We start from the raw sequence: 10988 nt of genomic DNA, 5'->3' as shown, positions 1-10988 counted from the left end.
TGGCCCAGCCTTTCCTCTTCCCCATCTGAAACCCTTCTACAGTAGTCACTCAAGATTAGCAAATTTGTCCCTACCTTTACTGTCTCCTTGACCTACATTCTTCCTTTCCCCAAAACCTGACTCTGGCTCTGGGAGCTTCCTCCTCCTGCAGCCCTCTCAGAGCAAAACTGCTTATCCACTCCCAGACCATACCTGGGGGGTGTGGGGGCTCAGTCTGTGCTCTCCTCTCTCCCTCCATGCCTTTACCACACCATACCTCCTGCTTCAGACCAGGTCTCCACTCCCTTGTTAAACAGTTACCTGTTCCCATGAGACTCAGGTTATTTGACCATGATACTCTCCCCTACACTCTTCATCTCTGTCTCCTCCTATCCCTTTATGTATTGAACACTCACTGTCCGCTCTTCCTCTCCTCAAAGACTTCTTTGATATAGGCAACTCACTCACTCAACCTCCTTGTTTCTGGATCCCTTGACCCTTCATCGCTGAGGCCTGCCTCCTCCATTCTGCTCCAGCCATGTCCTCCAGAGTCACACTTTGGACCCTGTCATCACTACAACTCCACCTCTGGAATTCCTGCCTTGAACACTCCTCTTTCTGATGCTAATTGCTGACCTAATTTGTGTGGTAAGGTAGTTCCTCTGCAGGTGTTCTCTTACCACATGGGTACTTCCCAAAGACTGATAACCATCCTCCCTCTTAATGTATCAAGCTGCTCCCGTCTCACTTCCCTCTCTCTTCATCTAAGATCCCAGGTCCTATTGTTTTAAACACTCTTTTTTGTTTACTATAGTTCCCCATATACCTTGTCCTTCCTCCACACTCTTCATTAGTAAGCAATTTGAGGAATTCTACACAAATCCTCTTCCTACATATGCCCAGGCAATTGAGGGCATAGGTATCACTGAACATTCCCGGTCTCCAGCCTAAGCTAGGCTCCCAACACCACCTGATGACACTTCTTTACCATTCTCTTCAACAACTACCTCAAAGCTTTTCTACTGTCCTCAAACCTTTGATCACTCCCTAACAACATATGTACCCCCCTTTAGCACATGACTTTGCCTCCTACATCGTGGAGAAAGTAGAAGCCTTTGGACACCAAGTTCCTTAACTGACTACCCCTCAGACCCCCACAGCTTCACCCTTTAGTTTTCTGTATCCCCTTTCTTCTTTCTGCTACAATGCAAGACGCCTCCCTCCCTGTGCTCTCTTACGCGGAGCTGTTTTCTCAGGAACTCTTAATTTATCCTGTCACCCATACCTTTAATCTCTAAACTGTTCACTTTACAAGATTCTTCCCAATAGCATTTAAAAATACTGTAACCTCTTTGATCATAAAGGGAATCTTCCCTCTTTCATCCCCTAAACATGCACACACCCCTGCAGAAGCCTCCCAGTCCTACATCTGCCTCCAGCCACTGCTGTCTCCCTTCTTTTACCTTCAGAGCCAATATCTTTCAAGAGTTCTCTATAATTGCCTATTCTGTCTCCGGTTCCCATGATATCACTAAAACTGTTCACTAAGGTCTCTAAGGAGTGCCATGAGGTGAAATATAATAGATCCTTGGGGTCTTTTCTTCCCTGACCATTTAACCCATTTGATACTTTGTCCACTCCTTTATTGTTGAAACAAATTAGGCTGCCTAAGAGATAGAAGAGCAAAGCCAAGCATACGTTCCAACCTGGGAACTAGTGACCTGGGTTCTGAGTGTCTTTTCCCTGACTTTAGCTTTTCAATCACCACACCATTTGGCATCTCTGGCCTTAAGTGCCACATTAAAAATGTGAGGAGAAGACTTCATGTAGGAGAAAGTTAGGATGGACCAGAAGGTTTTTTGAGGTCCTTTTCAGCCCCTGGAATCCATGGTTGCTGATTTCCAGTCACACATGAGTTAGCAATCACATTTATATGCATGATTCAGCATTCCCATCTTTGAAGTGAGACATTTTCTCTTGCTGCCTAAATAACTTCTAGGTTATAAATTCACCTTTGGAAGTGATATTAACTCTTTGAGGTTTCTAGTCTGCTTTTTGCTAATGTTTGGTGAAATCATTCCTTTTCAAGAGAGGAATGGCAAGCCAACTGAAATACCAAGTTAGACCCTTCAGCAGGCTAAGAATCCTAGGTTATGTAAATTCACAGAAATGGAAGTTGCTCTCTGGGTTCCTGGGTCAAAGCACTCAGGAGAGAACATTTTTCTGCCCCGAAGATGAGAGCTATTAGGAAGACATATGCAATGTTTATACTGGTCTCAATGCTTCTTCAGTCTTAAGACAGAAAAGTGATCTTATAAAAAGCCTTTAGGACAAAAAGTAGCATATGTAACAAAACAACAACTTCTTTATATTTTTACATAGAAGTTTGGTGTTGTGGAGAGTGGATCTAGAGCTAGGACTGAATTTAAACTTATTTTAGTCAGCAGTTGCTCTGTGAACTGAGATAAACAACCCCAGGTTACTCATCTGTAAAATGGGGATAGCAATGTCCTTATTGGGTCTCTCATGTCATTGTGAAGATCACATGACCCTATGAATATAAAATATACTGAAGAGTAAAAAGTGCTGTACAACTTAAGACATTTACAGATGGAGAAATACCAGTGTCCTAGTTCAAAAGGTATATTGGAGCATGAAATTTCAGAATGCATTGTAGTTCATGGGACACTAGACTAATACTTACTTCAAACTACCCAGGTATCATATATGACATGGCAGAGTCAGAAACTGATACCATATTGACTTACTGACAGGAAGAGGAGTTTTAAGCAAGGACTAGTAGATTAGAATTATTGGTTCCAATCTTCTTTCCATATGTAGACCTTTTAGCCTTTAGAAGTTGAGCTATAAATTAGAAGGAGATTGCTTATAACTTAGCCATAGAGATTGTCCTTTTGTAGAAGTTTTTCAAAAGAATTATTGCTTAAGATAAAGGAATAATGCAGAAAGAAATCCAAGTCTTAATGGAACAAAAAGTGAGATGATTTAGTTCTGTTCAGTTTCTTCAAAATTGTTAATGAATTGGAAAAATATAAACTCAGACAATTAAGTTCATGAACTCATCCTAAAATAAATGTTACATACTTCATTGCTGAATATCACTACAGTTACCTTCAAAACACTCATCTTGGGAAGCTATGCACCAACACCAGTGCCTAGTCCACTCTTCAAAGCAATTTTGGAACTCTTTTTTGGGAATGGCTATCAGTACTGTTGTTGTATGCAGATTGACAATTAAGTTCATGAGCTATACTAGAAAAGGTGCTTTAAAGGTGGGACTAGGCATGTGCATAGCTTCCCAAAGGGAGTACTTTAAAAGTCATCATATTGATTTTAACAATGAGCTATGTACATATTTTCTAGGATGAGTTCACAGACTTAGTTGTCTGACCTTGTATGGTTCTGTCTCACTAGTATGTTTTAGGTCAGCAGTTCTCAACCTCTGGGTTGTGACCCCTTTGTAACAATGAAAATATATCCTGCATATCAGATATTTACATTATGATTCATAACAGTAGCAAAATTAAAGTTACAAAGTAACAATGAAAATAATTTTTTTTTTTATGGTTGGGGGACCCCACAACATGAGGAACTGTATTAAAGGTTGCGGCATTAGGAGGCATTAGGAAGGTTGAGAACCACTGTTTTAGACAAAAGATTCTTTCCCCCCTCTCTTTAAGTTTTTCTCCCTAAAAGACATCATTTATAAAACAGGTAGAAGTGTACTCTATCTGATTTAAACTTGTCTCAAAAATATTCATGTGAAAGTAACCCAGGTATACTAGATTATGTGAACATAGCTACTTTCTTTTCACATTATTGTTCTTTCTCACATAATTAATCCTATATATGGCACAGTTTTAATAATCTTTTCCTTATAAAACTGTCAGGAAGATTCAATTGTTAGGCACATTATTTTAAGCATAGAAATTTACCTTTTGGGGGCATGAGTATTCATGTCTATAATCTCAGCAACTCGAGGGACTGAGTGGGAGGATCTCTTGAGACCATGAGTTCAAGACCAACCTGTTCAACAGAGACCCCATCTCTAAAAAAAAAAAGTGAAAAATTAGATGAACATGGTGGTACACATTTGTAGTCCCGACTACTTGAAAGGTTAAGGCAGGAGGATTTCTTGAGCCCAGAACTTCCAGGCTGCAGTATACTATGATTACTGGGCAATTCAGATCCAACCTGGGGGACAAAGTGAGATCCTGTCTCTAACAACAAAAAACAAACTAAGAGAAAAAAATTTCACCTTTCTCCCTCTGCTATGAACTTATTGCTTCATAGGTAAAGGCCTGCTGTTTACAAGTAGTCTTGTGAAAAAAAGTATTAAATGATTTCTTAGGTTATCCCCATTCCATCCAATTTAGGAAATAATTTTTTGGTCTCCAGGGTTTGCATGTTTTTTTTATATACTAGTGTATGAAGAAAAAGATAATGCTTTCTATAAATACATGGGATAGTCCATTCTATTTACCTGTATCTGTAAGATTTGTACTTTTCAATAACAGAATCAGCTAGAATTGGTTTAAAGTAGAAAGGGGTCTGTGTGCTGGTTATCAGGTCACTCTCAGAAATCTTTGGACAGCTAAAGAGGGAGCTATTTTAACAAAAGCATCATAGCAACCAAAACCTACCATTTGACACTCTCCACACTACAGAATAGCAGGGGAGATGCAGGTCCCATTGCCACCAACATTTTTTACTTGGAATCTAGTGTTCATTCTTAAATTTTGGTAGAGGGGGATAGAAAATAGCTTTCAGATTTTTGAATAGATATGGGAAATAGTGTTTGAAATTGTTAAATATGAAATAATTTGAACAATTCTGTATTTTTTCTCTCCCACTTTGTAGCAGTGTTCCCCAAAGATGGGACAGGAACAATTTTCTCTCCCCAAACTCATGGTGATTTAGGTAGTATAGGATTGTGATGTTACGTAATAGAGGATTGTGATGTTACGTAACATTGAACCCATATTGGGGAATTTACTGCCTTTTTAGTAATCTTTCAGTCACACTTTTGTTAGGGTAAAATCTAGTGTTTATGCCAGTGTCTTAAACATTTTTCTCTCTTTGCTGATATCTGGTTTCAACAAAAAAGAGACTATATCACTCAAGCTCAGAATCTTTAGCACTTAGGCAATGGAACTGAGTTAAATTTTAATATCTTATTGTGTTTATTTTTATAATTTATTTTTTATTCATAGTACTAATCTGTTTTCCATTTTTAGAGAATTAAAGTTTCCCTTTAAATAAAATGCCTTCAGGTAAAAAAAGTGAGTTAACTTATAGAAAAAATATTAAATATAAAACACATGTATAGTAAATAGATGTAGCGTAAGTTGTGAAGGTGAAGGGCAAGTGACTGAAGTTTTAGAAGTATTACTTTATAGGATATTTCAGTCACGTTATATATGGCATCTCAATTTCCTTTCAGTATGCCTTCAAATTATAATAATCCTACAAAATAGCAAGATGGTTTGTTAATAATCTAGTTTTGTGCCTTGAAGCAAGGTATTTAACTTCTGCCTAAATTTCTCTTCTATAAAATAAAGGTAACATTAGTTTGTAGGATGATGTGGCTTGTGGAGATGAAGAATGTAATCTATCTCACAGTGTCCAGTACAAGGCAGTGGTTCAAAATGTAGTAGATATTGGGCAGCGCCTGTGGCTCAAAGAGGTGGGGTGCCAGCCCCATACACCAGAGGTGGCAGGTTCAAACCCAGCCCCAGCCAAAAACTGTAAAAAAAAAAAAAAAAAAGGTAGTAGCTATTATTATCAGAAAGGGTGGGTATTAGACTTTTCATTTTGTGGATGAAAAAATTCAGACTAAAAGATATTATATGACCAGTATAAAGTTAAGTATTACCTACTTTGGGGGCAATCATGTCTTAAGCATTGTTTTGAATTTTGAAAGCCATATTTCCTCACATTTCTGGTGAAAGAGTAGATAGGAAGATATATACAAAGACTTCGACTCCATTGCTGATTTGGGGGAAGATTTTAATAAATTGCAGGTTCCTTCAGTTACATTGACATCAGTGCTAATGCTGTGTGTGCAAACTTGGTCCATGAGGGATTCCTTATAATTTGCTCTGTTTCATGACTATAGGATATAGTGATCACTCAACTAAAGGCTGTTGGTGAGGAACTGAATGGGAACACGTAGTGATGAAAATTAATCTTCAGTACTGGAAAACAAAACTGGAAGTTGGTGAAATTTTGTTTTTTCCCTTTCAGTAGTGAAACCAAGGAAGCATTGGTTTTAGGAGCACTGGTGTAGAAGCAGTTATGCACACATGTGTGAAGAGACAGGACATCAGGATGAGGGACCACAGCAGGAACAATCTGACCCAGAATTATTATTATTATCTCCTGCTATTGCACCGCACAGTCTCTCTGGCCAGGCCAAAATGGTGCATGAAATTGCACTCTCTGTGCACTTCACAAATGTCTGAAGGTGAAATCATGCTATGCATTTCTGCCATTTCTAGGTTAAGAAATGGTCAATTGTTTTAAAAACCCCAACAGATTTAAGACAGACAATAAAAGTAAGTGGGAAAAAGGAGCTTGAAAATTCTGACTTCACACCTAATCTTATGCTTGACCATCTCTTCCTTCTTTATACACATACTCAATAGGTCTAGACTACCTTTACCCAACAATTACATTCATGTGTTTGTTTTTCTAATGGATAGCAGAACATTTTATGATATTTATCAGCGTGTATATAATTACATCTTTTAGTTGTTTTTTTAAACAATTAAAATGAACTTGTTTTAAGATTGCTTTTTCCTGAGCAATTTGATAGCAACCTTGTTGTCCCTGGAATGATCACCCAGGTACACATATCAGCAGTGCCAATTCAGCACAAATGTCTGTAAAGAAGAAAATCTGACAAATCACAAAATGTCCTCGGTATAAGTAGTCACAATTTCCTCTAAAGCTAAAAGATTAAATCTACTTTTTACACAAATTTTTGACCAACTTATCTGTACTTTCTAGATGACCATTTATGTAACTTGTGATCTGTTTGCTTGACAAATTGGACATACAGTGTTCAGGAAATGATCTTAATGAAAACCAGTGGCAATATGTTTGTTCAAAGCTGCCTGACATTGCTTAAAAAATAAGCTGTTTCTCTATGAGAAACATGATTCTTGTAGGAGGGTAAAATTCCCATTAAATGTTTGATCTACCAACGACACCAAGCCATTTAAATGCAGAGATTTCAGTGTTAAGAGTGAGGCAAAGCGGCAAGTTGCCAAGGAGAGATGGAACAGGTTCGTAGAGATGTTTGTTGTAAGCATTTTGATTTGTGGCAAACTTGTTTGCCTCAGGAAGTCACTCACAGTTAGGAAGGAAAGAGAGTAGATTGTGTAGTTGCGTCTAATACTGATCCAGACAAAACAACAATCAAAACCTAGGTGCTGACATTCAGTCATTAAAGGATCCCAGCCTTTGGCACAGTCACCTAGCTGACATTTGAAACATTTCAAAGAAAGCAGAATCTCAATTTCCCAGAGAATAGAAACTGCAATATCTGAATGGTTGTATCTAAGCTTTGATAGGAGCTATAATAGCATCATAATAGAAAGGTTTAGTTATAAATCTTGGCCATATAATTGCAATCTACAGAGTGGTAAATGTTTAATGTTCATTTACTCTGCCTCCTTTTAAACAGTATACAAGTGTACTATGTTTGCATATACAATGATGCCATTATACTGTGGCAGTGGGTGAAGAAATGACTATGGCATGATTAATTGTAGAACAGAATTGCTTGACAACAGAACTGTCAGATATCAAAGCATTTGCCAGGTTTTTTAATTGAACAAGCTAAAGAATGTATAGTGTTGTTACTGTAACTGAAATCAATCTATGATTTGAAAAAAAAAAAACCAAAACATTAACTCTTTAATACTGCCTTCCTCCTTACCTGCATGATGTCAAAACACCCAAAACAAATAAACAAAAAGTCTACATAGAAATGCTTGCATGCAGACATGTGTTCAAGATTGATGACTGATAAACAAAGGGGTAGCATTTGTTAGGCTCTTTGAAGTTTGCAAGAGCTTTCACATACACTATTTTGTTTAATTCTCATAATAACACCATGAGATTGATTGTGCAGTCATTTCAATTCAGTTTTCAGTGAGGCCTACTCTGGACCAAGTTTTGTGCTACACGCTTAAGGTAAAAACATAAATTAGATGACATTCATGCAGCTGATAAATTTAACAGATAAAGAACTGAGTCTCAGAGAAAAAGAGAGCCTAGTCAAGTTTTTTGCTATAGAGACTCAAACTCCAATGCTTTTATCCTTTTATTGTGTTGCCTCTGAACAGAATGAGGCAAAATTAGCCAAGAGAGAAACACATTTTTATTGAAAGCTGCTTTTCAAGGCACTTTAAATTTCATACAGTGAAACCAGATTAGCAGATGATTCAAAGATCACCTGCCTATTAAAGTAAGGTTTGTAGACCACTGATTTTATTTTCTTTAGAAGGCAGTGCTGAATATACTTGCATTAAAACAGTGAATTTTTAAGCTTTGATGTGTAAAGAGCTTGGAAGACGTCACTGCTGGCCTTGCATGAAAAAGCTGGACAAGATGTGGAGATAATATGGTGGACTACAGCCAACTTTCCACAGAGGCTCCCATCCAGAAGGAGAGTTAAAAGACAGAAATTTAGCAAGTAAGCCAATGGTTTGGAGCTAAGCCAAGAGAGAAGGTTGAAGAATGCATATCAGCCCTGCTGAGGTGAGCTGCTAACCCAAATATACAAACAAAAGGTACTAAATCCATCGCCAAGTGGATGGGAAAACCCTCCCCTCTGTGAAGGGCTCCCAGTAAACTCCATACAAACAAGGGAGCGGATTCCAAACTTCCTCCCATTCCATCCCATGGAAGAGACCCTCTAAAAACTGGACCTCCTACCCATACTAGGGTGCCATGGCATTCTCCTGCCAGGCATAAAACTGTATAAAACTGTATATATTCTCTATCTGCAACTCTGAACTCCCAGCGCTCCCTTCCACTCTCACCCTGAGGTCTGGAAGCCTGTCCCCCATGGAGTCCAGATTCTTGGGCATTTTTCTGAGAGGTGTGGACAGGGGAAGGGCCCTTGCTCAGCTGTGTTGACTCTGTGGCATGGGAGTAAGGAGAGGATGGTCAGCTGAGAGAGAACCATACAGGAGCTGCAGCCGTGCCCCTAGGTGCTGAACAGTAGCAGTGGTGGGAACAATTAGGCTCACACCCCTTGGGCTATCCTGGACAGACATGCCCTGTCTCTCTGGGGAACCAGAGGAAACACGCACCTTTTCCAGTGGCAGCCACTGGCAGAATGGATCTCCCTGTGACTAAAGGGAAGGTGGCCTGAGGCCATAGCAGCTTGGGTGGCGCTCAGGACTAGAATACGTGTGCACAGAGCCAGCAGACTCCCAAGGCAGGGCTGAGACAGAGGACTGCTTTACTGAGGCTAAGAGCACCCATTTCTCAGGGGATCATAGCTGAGACAAAGGCAGGCAGGCAGAGGCTGGAACTGAAGCTTAGTGTGAGCTCTAATTGCTATCCACTGCCCAGAACTGAGTTGTGGTTTCTGTCACTTCAAGCAGCATCTGATAGCCAGACAGAAACAACCTCTTACAAGTTGTGCTGTTCTGCCAGCAACATCAATCAAGGGTGGGGCTGTAACTGAGTGAACTACCCCAGCCTCCATTAGGCATTTGAGGTTGTCAGGCCTCACCTCCCCCTGCTGGATAGTGGCCAAGAACAGTGACCTGGCTGAGGAGACATAGTCTCCCTCTGACTCATGCAGGTGTAACCCCCTAGGGCATCTGCTCATTGGGGGTAACTGGATCACAGCCCTGTGGGGATACCAGTGACTGGGTGTGACAGAGATGCAAGGTGGAAAGGAGGCATCAACCTTCCCAGACTAATTTATTTGCTAGGTTGGTCCTTCTGGCCTCACAGAGCACCGGAGCCAGTCATACCTGAGCTGACAGTAGACCCCTGCTATCTTGTTGCCAGAGAACTTTTAAACTCCCCCACCTGAGACCAGTGCTAACTGGGACAATTGATTTGGACCTCTTGAAGTGGGCCAATCACCCGAGAACTATCCAAAGTGGTACCCTGGGTATGTGGTTGTGGGAAGGTGTGATTTTCCCTTTCCAATTGTTGCCTGTGGGGGTCAGGGTGACTTAATTGCTAGTATTTCTCTATAGCTGAGATTTCAAACCAGAGTAGCTGATTTACTAGGGTAGAACAGAGGCCAGCTAAAACCAAGACAGAGTGACTTAGCCCCACCAAACCAAGGAGGACCCCAGTTTCTCAGGTTGTAGCACTGTACATGTCCTTGGCAAAGCTCTAGGAGAAAAGGCCTCAGCCGTTGGGCAAAAGGCTAGTGAATCAATCACTACTCATGGAGCCCCCCAACCCAACTTCTCCTTATCTTCTCATCTAGCCAAATGGTATAAATTAAGCATGGGGCGGAATCAGCGGCAAAACTCTGGTAACACAAATAACCAGAGTAGATCAACCCCACCCCGCAAAAAAAGGATATGGCAGATGTAACTGAAGATTCCATCCATAAACAAATGGCTGAGATGTCAGAAATTGAGTTCAGAGTCTGGATAGCAAATAAGATCAACAGAATGGAGGAAATGAGGAAATCAGAATTTCAAGGAATTATTCAAAAGATGTCTCAAGAATTCAATGATTTCAAAGATAAAAGGACCAAAGATTTTGACACATTGAGGCAAGAATTTGCAGCCCTCAAAGATCTGAAAAATATGGTACAATCCCGTGCTGACAGAATGGAGCAGGCAGAAGAAAAGATCTCTGACACTGAAGAGAAAACTTTTGAACACACCTAAGCACTCAAAGAGGAAGAGAAATAGCAAGCAAAAACTGATCATTCTCTCAGAGAGCTCTGGGATAATTCAAGGAAAACTAATATTCGCCTTATAGGAATCCCTGAA

Source organism: Otolemur garnettii, unplaced genomic scaffold (genome assembly GCF_000181295.1).
Source record: "Otolemur garnettii isolate 467f Iridium unplaced genomic scaffold, OtoGar3 scaffold00090, whole genome shotgun sequence".
Classification (NCBI taxonomy): Eukaryota; Metazoa; Chordata; class Mammalia; order Primates; family Galagidae; genus Otolemur; species Otolemur garnettii.
This window is presented reverse-complemented; position numbering follows the sequence as displayed.